Genomic DNA, 12,500 nt, shown 5'->3' with positions numbered 1-12,500 from the left:
GACAGCAGAGGACTCTCCTCCACCTTGTTGTTGAAACAGCTCCTTATATCCGTTAGCGCAGCTAGCACCAGATGCTAACAACAACAATACACGTAACCGGTGCGCGCGCTTGAGCTTGAATGACACACAGAGGCCAATCGAGGGCATTAGTGTATGGTCTGTATGAAAGTGGCCATGTGGGCAGGCCACATCATGGAGACAGCCAGTCACCCTCTGTGAGGCAGAGTCAGACCCACATTTGCGCAGCGTTGCGTTCACAATACATTAAAAGAGACAAAATCCTCCAGGCCATCGGGAAACCTCCCGGTCCTCCCGATGGCCAGTCCGGGCCTGGCCTAGGGCAACACCTTCGTCACACATGTGGCCACTTGTTTGTACCATTTTCAGGCGATTTGTAATCTGTTCTAGAAAAACGATGTGTGTTTTTTATATTTGTGGAGTTAGGTGGTCCGCGAGTGTTTTGTTATTGGCCAAGTGGTCCTTGGTATGAAACAGTGGCATAAAGAGAACTAACGTGTGTGTGTGTGTGTCTTTTAGAGGAACGACCCGACACTGTGACCGACGCCAGCTTACCGCGCAGTTACAGAGCAATATTTAGATTCAAACACAACTCTAACCACCGTTTCTCTCTCACTCGAGCGCAGAAATAGCTCCAGAAGTCACGAATGTTTGTACAAAAGTTCCAGAGTTGCCGCAGAGAGACTGTTCTAGGAATCCAAAGTCTGGAAGTCACAGAGGAGAAACCTGCTGAGTCTTCTGACAGCAGATCTCTTCCTTAGCATTCCTGCAGATTGCTGTGCGGCGTGTCTCTGTTCACTTCACGGTGTGCCTCTGAAGTCATGCCTCTCTACGGAGCTCAGCGCGACGGGAGGATCAGTGGTTTGAAGATCAGACATTCAGCATGACTTCCACTTCTGCACAGCGTGACGCAGCACACACACCACAAAGGAAACTCACTGCTGGCATTCACACCTCAAACCTGAGCTCCACGACCTAATAAAGCGTAGGTTTAAACAGTTAGTCTGAACAGGTTGGTGCTGAGCTAACGTTAGCCGGAGGGGAACATGGTGCAGAGGAAACATGGATATTTAGCTGGTTTTATCCTGGTTTTAGTCTCCAGGGCCCAGGAGTTCCACACTTTGATATCCGATCAGATCAGGAAGTCCAATCCAAGCTTTAATCTGGATCAAATCTTCAAAACGGGTTCAAACCGACAACACAGGGTTGGGATCAGTTTGATCCCAAAGACCTGGGTTATCCTGATCCCACCAGAGGGGTGGGTTTCCAGTGGAAGCAACATGTACTGCACCATTTATTTAAAAATATGTTTCAATATAAATTAGATGGCAAAGTGTGTTAACTGAAATAATACACCATTGTTAGCCTTCATGGGAAATACATTTTACTTTTCATTTTTTGCTCACGTTTGTGGCCTATTTTGTTTTCAACCAAATGTTGATGACATAAATGTTTATGCTCATAAAAGTATCACAACAAAGATCATCAATCACAAATGTAATTTAGATTAAAGTAAAATATCTTCAACCAAAAAAAAGTCCGTCATCTGTCATCACCTTTCAGAAGTAAGTGCGGACAATAGATGTCTGCAATGTGGTCTCTCGTCTTCCTTGTAGTATATGTCATGTCCACTAGATCGGTAGGAAGCACTGATATTCAGGAGCTAGTCATCTTGAAAAGTCGTAATCTGGATCAGGGTGATCCTATCCTGAATGGCTTTGAACTCCAGGGACAACATGTGGCCGACTGATCCTGGATCACGAAACATGGGATTTCAAAATCTGATCTGATCTGATTGAGATTCAAAGTGTTGAACTCCTGGGCCCTGATGTGTATGTTTTGGAAAGGACTAGACCTCTGTGCATCATTCGGTGACTTCTCTCACGTATCAGAGGCAACGCTCCCCTTCCCTGAACGTTGCATCTGATTATGTTTGACATCTAAATCCTGTGCCGTTGTTATGGACTCTTCGGGTTGCTCAACACGACGTGAGGTCGGTGGTTTGAAGATCGGACTTTCAGTATGACTTCCACTTCTACACAGCGTGACGCAGCACACACACACGGCGCAAAGGACACTCCCTGGCATCCAAACCTGGGCCACATATCCTCATCCTAAGTGCAAATCAAAACACAGAGTAAGTGCAAACCGGTCGCGTAGCTGAAAAGCATGCCGGTAGAAACACAGACTTGTTTCATGAAACTGCATAATTTAGTTTTGTTCCTAGTTTCTATCAACGTGGTTCTTTGTTTGTGGGAAGTAGCAGACCTCTGCATCTGAAGTCATGGTTTCATTATGATGTTAAACGGTCATGTGCATATAGCATGTTAGCTCGTCTCCATTTCTCGCACTTATGAGAGGCAACTTCTCCCTTAAATCCAGGCTGAAGACTTTTCTCTTTGCCGCTGCTTTTAATTGAACTATTCACATCTTAAACTGCACTGTAACTTTTATCCATGTACTTTTATTATCTTTTCTTTCTAATGACTGATTTAAATGCCATGTTCTTAATGTCTTTCGTTTTTTGTAAAGCACTTTGAATTGAAAAGTGTTATATAAATAAACTTGCCTTGCCTTAAACATTCCCTGAACGTTGCATCTGATTATATTTTGCATCTCAGTCTTGTGCCGTGGTTATGGACTCTTCAGGTTGCTCAACACGACGTGAGCATCCGGGGTCTGCAGATCAACATGCTGTATGTGTCTCTTGTTTTAACCACCAGGTGTCTTTGTTCTGGAAAGTAGGATATCTCTGAGCATCCTTTGGTACAGCAGTGATGTTAAACAGACATGTAGCATGTTAGCTAGTCCTCCACTATTCCCCTTACTCACAATTAGAGGCAACCCTCCCTTATATATTCCTCTGAGTATGTGACTTCAACTCTATAATCTTTCAAACTTAGAGCCAGATAACCTAAGTATTCCAGTGGCGTCCGCAGGAGGTCCGAAGGTGAAGACACGCAGATCTATAGAGATAGAGATATAGCAACAAACATGGCGGTGCTGCGGTCTGCGGTGAAGAAGCCGAATACTGAGGCGTCACGGTGATTTATGAACATCAGGGTTTCAATGAATTCAGTGACTTTCATGCACGAGCGATGCGGCACTCGAGCTGATCCATATTCAACAAGGACGTGTGTGTGTGTGTGTGTGTGTGTGTGTGTGTGTGTGTGTGTGTGTGTGTGTGTGTGTGTGTGTGTGTGTGTGTGTGTGTGTGTGTGTGTCATTAAAGGTCATCAGATAACCTACAGACAGTCGCTGTGGGATGCTGATACAGAAGTGGACCAATGACAAAGCTGCTTTTGTGTAAAATGAAATATACTGTGTGTATATCGACTGTTTACTGCATGTTCACCAACACTACACTTCGATCTGAACCAGAACCACAGATCTAGTTACCAAACTATAAGTGAACGACTCGTCGGAAAGGTACACGTCAGTATTCTCTCTCCAAGTGAAAACATCTCGATGACTTCACTGTTGAACACTTCACAATAAGGCTTACCTTCAACACATGTTAGTTTTGTTTACTGATAAGAGCTTTAACGCACACTAGTAACTCTAACGAACCACCTACCCGCAGCAGCCAATAGAAAACAACCTGGAGATAGCGGCTTACAGCTAACAGCTAACGTTAATTGGATTTCAACACCGATTTTATACTCGTTACATTTAAGTGGAAAAAACGTGTGCGTCAGTCGTGAGTTTCGCCTGCTAACACACCGGCTATCAGTTTTCCAAGTATCGGCCTCAACATGGCACCCAACGTGGTTTCTGGGACATCCGTAGACTTCAACGAACAGTTATAGCATGTATTATCAATTAGTCGGTCGTCACATAGCTATGAAAACCGTCTTAAAAAGTGATACATGTCGTTCCCCTGAAACCCAAGCTTACATCTCCACATCGTTTTGATTGTACTACGAACACTCTTTAACTAAAAAACACACTTATAAGGAATTAAAAAAAGGAAAGGCAGCAAATCCTCACAACGGAGAAGCTGGAAGTCGACGATGTTTAGGATCCAACGCACTAATCGATGACCTCATGTATGTGTTTTAACATATCAGCACATCCACAGCAGGGCCTCTCAAACTCCGGACCGAACCCCGTGTCCCATTATAACGAATACAAATTAAAACAATTAAAACGTTCTGATGTAAATCAATGTATATTTTCTTGTGCCTGGCGCGTTGTGAGAAGGAACGTGTTTGCTGACAGGCAAGTGCTCGGACCAGAAGGGTCCTCAAAGGAGGCAGATTAAGAAGGTCCACAGCAGCGACAACATGACACAGCCTTTAATCGACTCAACGACGTGTCGGGAAACCCCCTCAAAATGCATGGGGGGGGGGGGGGGGGGCTTTACTGGCATGGATCCGGACCAGGGACCTTGTATAACATTCACAGGCGGACCTTTAATCAAAAAGTTCTACAGTAACGCGGAGGACGTGGAACATCTGAGTGGCTGAACTTCTGCACAGTCTGACCCACACACACACACACACACACACACACACACACACACACACACACACACACACACACACACACACACACACACACACACACACACACACACACACACACACACACACACACACACACACACACACACACACCACACACACACACACACACACACACACACACACACACACACACACACACACACACACACACACACACACACACACACACACACACACACACACACACACACACACACACACACACACACACACACACACACACACACACACACACACACACACACACACACACACACACACACACACACACACACACACACACACACACACACACACACACACAGATCCTGAGCCAGTGAGTCAGCAGGGTGCATTGTGGGAGTGAAGACAGATTAAAATGTGTAACCAGCGACAACTAAAACCACAAAGCTGAGGACAAAGATAGAAACTGGACTCAGAGTGAAACAAGGGAAGTGCTGCATATCACATACAGAGCATTGCACTGGGGAGAAGTGTGTGTGTGTGTGTGTGTGTGTGTGTGTGTGTGTGTGTGTGTCGCTCTGAAAGCAAAGCCCTGGCTCACTTTGTTTCTCCTGCCTCTGATACACAATGTAGAAACAATAGCAGCACACACAAACACACAACTGACACACAACGTGCACTCACACAACGGACACACTGATGTTGCAGCAAATGCATGTTTTACGTCTGCAAAAAATCAAATGTCAGGGAGAGGGGAAATCCAGATGCAACACCTCTCACATCTGGATGTCTACCTGGGCAAACCATACGACAGGGCAGCCGCCAGAACACTGACATCTGGACTAGTGAGAAGCCTTTGTGTACTTTCATATATATATATATTGTAAATCCATGTGTGTAAGCTGCACTACTATTGTGTTTGCATGTCTGCTTGCATTTGGAGAAGAAGCAGACACTTTATTAATCCAATACGGACCACTCCAAACCGTCCTCCTCCACATTAGGCACCGTTAGTAAACTGCGCAAAATAAGAGACGTTTAAAACGGTTAAAGATGACAGTGTGTTTTTATATCTCATACCTTCCTGTCCAGAAACCAGTACGCCTTTGAATATGTACAGGGACTGCTGCACAAACCAAGCACCTCACGCTTTGGGGAGCTTTAAAATAATGAATATGTATAACCGTGCGTCCAAAGAGGCTGACTTAAAGCGAAAGGGTACGACAGCTCCTGTGTCTGCCGGAGAGAGGGGAGTGTGTCCAGAAGCATGCTGGATACACGCCTCTGCAGGAGGCGAGCACTGCACGTCTACCTCTCTGCTGCTGCTGTGGGACCTCGCACCGGCGACCCTTCAGTTCCCAAAACAAGCCCGACACACTCCAAAAGACATCTTTGTTCAGTGCACAGATGGAGTCTCCTCAGCAGCACCCTTCCCTTTGCAGCTGCAACACTGAGGGTGCTGTAAAGTGTCACATGTATAAGTACCTTGACGTCTCTGTGGATGACGTTGTTGTCGTGGCAGTAACGCAGCGCCTCGAGGATCTGCCTCATGTAGTGACTAAAGGAGAGACGTTATACAGTTGTTATTATTATATCATAGTGGTAACATTTACAGCACATGTGTCAAACTCGAGGCCCGGGGGCCAAATCAGGCCCGTGGTGGATTTAATTTCGGCCCGCAGGATAATTTCTAATTCCTATTAGATCTGGCCCGCCGGTATATTGCACCTTCCCTCCATCCTGAGGGTCTCCTCCGCTCAGAGCCCAAACATTGATGACCTTGCTCCCTGATGAGACGCCAAGTGTCTGAGCTAGCATCCCAGAGCAGCACACTGAGTTAATGGATGCTTCCTTCTGCACTTTCTCTCAGGACAGCAGGGCATGTTTGGTTTCTCTCTGAGGGGAATAGTTTTATTGAAGCTGTTGTTGGCCTGTGGGGAAATGTACTCATAAGAAGTGACTCTGGAGAAGCTGCAGATAGAGCCGTGAGAAATGAAAGCAGCTGATTATTTAATGTTGCTTTTATAGGCAATAATTGAAGCTTTGTGAGTTCCAGCTTTAATATGTGCAATAAGTTCATTTCAATAAGTTCTGCAGTAAGCATTGAACCAGTCCGGCCCTCCACTAGCACCCTTTTTTAATGTTGGCCCGCTGTGTGTTTGAGTCTGACCCCGTGCTCTAGAGGGATATTGTGAGTGTGGAGGATCTTAAAAAGCATCCATTAGCCACCGACATAATATCAATGTAAGCGCATGGTCAGTATAGTGTCCCCTCTTGCGGTGAGAACAGTACACACGTTATGTTTCTGACAGCTGTGTTCAAGCTCTCTTGGAAGACACCAGACTCCATTCATAAAACCAGTCACCTCACAGGACACGGACGGTGTTGGTTTGCCGCCGCCTCTGTTGGTCAGTCTGTGATATTGTGCGTGTTCAGTGAATGCTCAACTGGATTGTAAACCTCATGGTAACACAAACGAGCCGACCTCTTGCAGCACCTCCCGTGGTCTGCACAGGGACTGTTCTGTGAGTAGAGTCTGGTGGCTTTGACAGGTAGCCGCTGTCCGACGCAGGGCACGTGTATCCGTAGTAAAGTACACTTCAGCTGACATGGATTTTTGAGAGGAGCTTTAAAAACACTGTTGCTGCACCGCTAGCTTTTGAGCAGAGACTCCGGGATACTGCCGACGACTATCCGCAGTGCAGTGGGTTATTACGGCCGATATAAGAACGGGGGCAAACACCGACATCAGAAGGACAGTACATGTGAGGTGTGAGCGCTCACCTGGCCACGGCTTCACTGTAGACGAAGCCAGCGTCTGCTCTCTTCACGATCTCAAAACACAGATCTGCTCCGTCCATACTGAAGAGAGAGAGGATCAGAGTGAGGAAAGGTCAGGAGGACAGGTCAGGAGGACAGGTCAGGAGGACAGGTCAGGAGGACAGGAGGAAAGGTCAGGAGGACAGGTCAGGAGGTCAGGAGGACAGGTCAGGAGGACAGGAGGAAAGGTCAGGAGGACAGGTCAAGAGGACAGGACAGGAGGAAAGGTCAGGAGGACAGGTCAGGAGGACAGGTCAAGAGGAAAGGTCAGGAGGACAGGACAGGAGGAAAGGTCAGGAGGAAAGGTCAGGAGGACAGGACAGGAGGAAAGGTCAGGAGGAAAGGTCAGGAGGACAGGACAGGAGGAAAGGTCAGGAGGAAAGGTCAGGAGGACAGGACAGGAGGAAAGGTCATGAGGAAAGGTCATGATGAAAGGTCATGAGGAAAGGTCAAGAGGAAAGGTCAGGAGGAAAGGTCAGGAGGACAGGTCAGGAGGACAGGTCAGGAGGAAAGGTCAGGAGGAAAGGTCAGGAGGACAGGTCAGGAGGAAAGGTCAGGAGGAAAGGTCAGGAGGACAGGTCAGGAGGAAAGGTCAGGAGGACAGGTCAGGAGGAAAGGTCAGGAGGAAAGGTCAGGAGGACAGGTCAGGAGGAAAGGTCAGGAGGAAAGGTCATGAGGAAAGGTCATGATGAAAGGTCAGGAGGAAAGGTCAGGAGGACAGGTCAGGAGGACAGGTCAGGAGGACAGGTCAGGAGGACAGGTCAGGAGGAAAGGTCAGGAGGACAGGTCAGGAGGACAGGTCAGGAGGACAGGTCAGGAGGAAAGGTCAGGAGGACAGGTCAGGAGGAAAGGTCAGGAGGACAGGTCAGGAGGAAAGGTCAGGAGGACAGGTCAGGAGGACAGGTCAGGAGGACAGGTCAGGAGGACAGGTCAGGAGGACAGGTCAGGAGGACAGGCCTTTTGCACCACTTGTAAACAAACTTGAGAAGTTAGTGTTGACTTTCTATGAATATAATCTCTTGGTTTCTTTAGTAAAATACACCCGGATGGAGAGGCTCATAATTAACTAAAGACGTCCTGTAGTCTCTCCACTAGAGGGCGCTCATCGTGTTGCCCTACTTTAAAATACACCTGTTAGTCTTTAGTGATGTCTGTATATATAAAAACGCCTACAATGCATGTTAGTCACTGGGTAATTAGAGTGACACAGACTTGTGAAACGACACGAGGCTTCATATGAGTTATTTGAAGCATGTTGTAATGAATCAGGAGAATCAGAATGAAGGGCATTTGGGTTTAAAGACAATTGCTCAATTTCATAATCAAAAATAAAATACAAATAAAAATGGTTAAATCAACAGTCGTTAAAGTCAAAATATGCAATAAAATACGTACCATAACATCAAATAGGATATAATTAAGTGTGTGCAAAATGTGCACGCGCACACACACACACACACACACACACAAATAAATCTAAGATAATCGTCCACATTAATCCACTTTGTTTCCTCAGTTATCTAGTTTGCTCTCAAAGCTCTAAAATCCACCTGCACTGCCTCGTGTGTGTGTGTGTGTGTGTGTGTGTGTGTGTGTGTGTGTGTGTGTGTGTGTGTGTGTGTGTGTGTGTGTGTGTGTGTGTGTGTGTGTGTGTGTGTGTGTGTGTGTGTGTGTGTGTGTAAAACACACACTGTACAGCTGAGCTCCAGGACGGTGACGACAATCCCTTTTAAACGGAGCGCTCTTGTATTTCACGGAGAGTTTTCCTCCCTCTCTCTGAGCCGCCAGATGAAACCGTTTCGGCGATAAGAGAATTCACCGACGGAGGAATTAGTTCTGCATGAGGAGCAGAGATGAAGATACGAAGAGGAAGAGGAGGAAGAGGAGGCGAAACACTGGAGGTAGAAGTGAGGAATCTTAATCTCATCTTCCTCCTTCATGAGCTGCTTGTTCTAACCCCTTCCTCATCCTCACCCTCAGCTATCAAGCTTTCTCATTTCCACTGTCTACCTCCTCTTCATCATCACTGCTCTTCATCATCCCTCCTCTTTACACACCCTCTTCTTCAGTAGGGGCTAACCGGTGTTTAGTACAGCCGGACTTGAACTGGAAACATCTGTTAAAAGACTGGATATATTTCAATTTGCCGGACGGTTAGCAGATGTTCCCCAAAAGCACAACTTGCTCTATTGCTAGAAGCCCACACAGACATTTTAGAATTCCTCCCATGTCGACCGGCACGATAAACGGAACGTAAACTTGTGTAAGCGGTTTTAATGTGACTTGTATGTGACTTGCCCGATGGAGACTTACTATTCGAACACCATGTAGAGCATCCCATCGGAGCTGTAGGTCTCCAGCAGCTCCACGATGTGAGGATGCTTCAGCATGTGGCAGATACTGGCCTCCCTCTTCAGATCTGGAACAGAGAGAGAGACATGAGGATACGTGGCATAAAGAGTACCCACATCCTTTACTCGAGTAGACGTACACAGTCTTTACTCAAGTAGAAGTACACACAGTCTTTACTCAAGTAGAAGTACACACATCCTTTACTCGAGTAGAAGTACACACATCCTTTACTCGAGTAGAAGTACACACATCCTTTACTCAAGTAGAAGTACACACATCCTTTACTCAAGTAGAAGTACACACAGCCTTTACTCAAGTAGAAGTACACACAGTCTTTACTCAAGTAGAAGTACACACATCCTTTACTCAAGTAGAAGTACACATAGCCTTTACTCAAGTAGAAGTACACACATCCTTTACTCGAGTAGAAGCACACACATCCTTTACTCAAGTAGAAGTACACACATCCTTTACTCAAGTAGAAGTACACACATCTTTTACTCGAGTAGAAGTACACACAGCCTTTACTCGAGGAGAAGTACACACATCCTTTACTCGAGTAGAAGTACACACAGCCTTTACTCAAGTAGAAGTACACACAGCCCTTACTCAAGAAGAAGTACACACATCCTTTACTCAAGTAGAAGTACACACATCCTTTACTCAATTAGAAGTACACACATCCTTTACTCAATTAGAAGTACACACATCCTTTCCTCAAGTAGAAGTACACACATCTTTTACTCGAGTAGAAGTACACACAGCCTTTACTCGAGGAGAAGTACACACATCCTTTACTCAAGTAGAAGTACACACATTCTTTACTCAAGTTGAAGTACACACATCCTTTACTCAAGTATAAGTACACACATCCTTTACTCAAGTAGAAGTACACACATCCTTTACTCAAGTAGAAGTACAAGTAGAAGTACACACATCCTTTACTCAAGTAGAAGTACACACAGCCTTTACTCAAGTAGAAGCACACAGCCTTTACTCGAGGAGAAGTACACACATCCTTTACTCGAGTAGAAGTACACACAGCCTTTACTCAAGTAGAAGTACACACAGCCCTTACTCAAGAAGAAGTACACACATCCTTTACTCAAGTAGAAGTACACACATCCTTTACTCAATTAGAATTACACACATCCTTTACTCAATTAGAAGTACACACATCCTTTCCTCAAGTAGAAGTACACACATCTTTACTCGAGTAGAAGTACACACAGCCTTTACTCGAGGAGAAGTACACACATCCTTTACTCAAGTAGAAGTACACACATTCTTTACTCAAGTAGAAGTACACACATCCTTTACTCAAGTAGAAGTACACACATCCTTTACTCAAGTAGAAGTACAAGTAGAAGTACACACATCCTTTACTCAAGTAGAAGTACACACAGCCTTTACTCAAGTAGAAGCACACAGCCTTTACTCAAGTAGAAGTACACACATCCTTTACTCGAGTAGAAGTACACACATCCTTTACTCAAGTAGAAGTACACACATCCTTTACTCAAGTAGAAGTACACACATCCTTTACTCAAGTAGAAGTACACACAGCCTTTACTCAAGTAGAAGTACACACAGCCTTTACTCAAGTAGAAGTACACACATCCTTTACTCAAGTAGAAGTACACATAGCCTTTACTCAAGTAGAAGTACACACATCCTTTACTCGAGTAGAAGTACACACATCCTTTACTCAAGTAGAAGTACACACATCCTTTACTCAAGTAGAAGTACACACATCTTTTACTCGAGTAGAAGTACACACAGCCTTTACTCGAGGAGAAGTACACACATCCTTTACTCGAGTAGAAGTACACACAGCCTTTACTCAAGTAGAAGTACACACAGCCCTTACTCAAGAAGAAGTACACACATCCTTTACTCAAGTAGAAGTACACACATCCTTTACTCAATTAGAAGTACACACATCCTTTACTCAATTAGAAGTACACACATCCTTTCCTCAAGTAGAAGTACACACATCTTTTACTCGAGTAGAAGTACACACAGCCTTTACTCGAGGAGAAGTACACACATCCTTTACTCAAGTAGAAGTACACACATTCTTTACTCAAGTTGAAGTACACACATCCTTTACTCAAGTATAAGTACACACATCCTTTACTCAAGTAGAAGTACACACATCCTTTACTCAAGTAGAAGTACAAGTAGAAGTACACACATCCTTTACTCAAGTAAAAGTAAAGAGGCTTTGAAGTGTACCTCAGTAGAAAGTACCCATAGCTAGCAGCTGCTTTAAAGAGTACCTGACCTCCCTTTATATCAATAGAACAATAATGTCATTGTTAGCTAATGAATGTTTCCACGGCAACATGACAACGTTTCCATTGGTCCCTCTTCTTTAGAGAAGACCAGGAAGTGATGGATACACGGATCGTGTTCCAACCAATAGGCGCGCAATGACTCTAAAGAATAATGATCACGCACCAACACACATTCAGACTAAAGGAACCAGCTGTTTGGGAAATGCAAAAGCATCATCTCCACCTGCAGCTAAGAGCTTCACCAGGAGGGCGTATAATAAGAGGCCCCCTCCTGTTGACCCCCCACGGTGCAGGCAGCAACAAAGAACTCACAGACAACCGTCTACAAATAAAGAAACTGCAAACTATTGTCGATTTAGAAAACCAACACTGTCAGCTTTCACCATCGTCCTGTTCAGGGGTCGTAAAACATGACAAGCCCCATCCCTACTGTGCAGAAGCTCACCTGGTCTACCTGAGGGCTTCATGTAGCTTTCATTATTAACCGAGGAGAACATTAAGAATGCATTAAGAGTTGCTCTCATGAAACACCGCAGGA

General features: G+C 45.2%; 1 long non-coding RNA gene across 1 annotated transcript in view; it reads right to left on the bottom strand.

Annotated features, from left to right (window-relative positions):
- Positions 1–5,975: 5,975 nt before the first annotated feature.
- Positions 5,976–12,500, bottom strand: part of LOC117443817 (uncharacterized) — a 15,969-nt gene continuing 9,444 nt past the window's right edge. Inside the window, exons 2-4 of the long non-coding RNA XR_004551714.1 lie at positions 9,624–9,729; positions 7,275–7,352; positions 5,976–6,048 (exon numbers count right to left, since the gene is read on the bottom strand). This is a non-coding gene — a long non-coding RNA (uncharacterized lncRNA). The remainder of the gene's footprint in view (positions 6,049–7,274; positions 7,353–9,623; positions 9,730–12,500) is intronic.

Source organism: Pseudochaenichthys georgianus, unplaced genomic scaffold (assembly GCF_902827115.2).
Source record: "Pseudochaenichthys georgianus unplaced genomic scaffold, fPseGeo1.2 scaffold_680_arrow_ctg1, whole genome shotgun sequence".
Classification (NCBI taxonomy): Eukaryota; Metazoa; Chordata; class Actinopteri; order Perciformes; family Channichthyidae; genus Pseudochaenichthys; species Pseudochaenichthys georgianus.
This window is presented reverse-complemented; position numbering and strand designations above follow the sequence as displayed.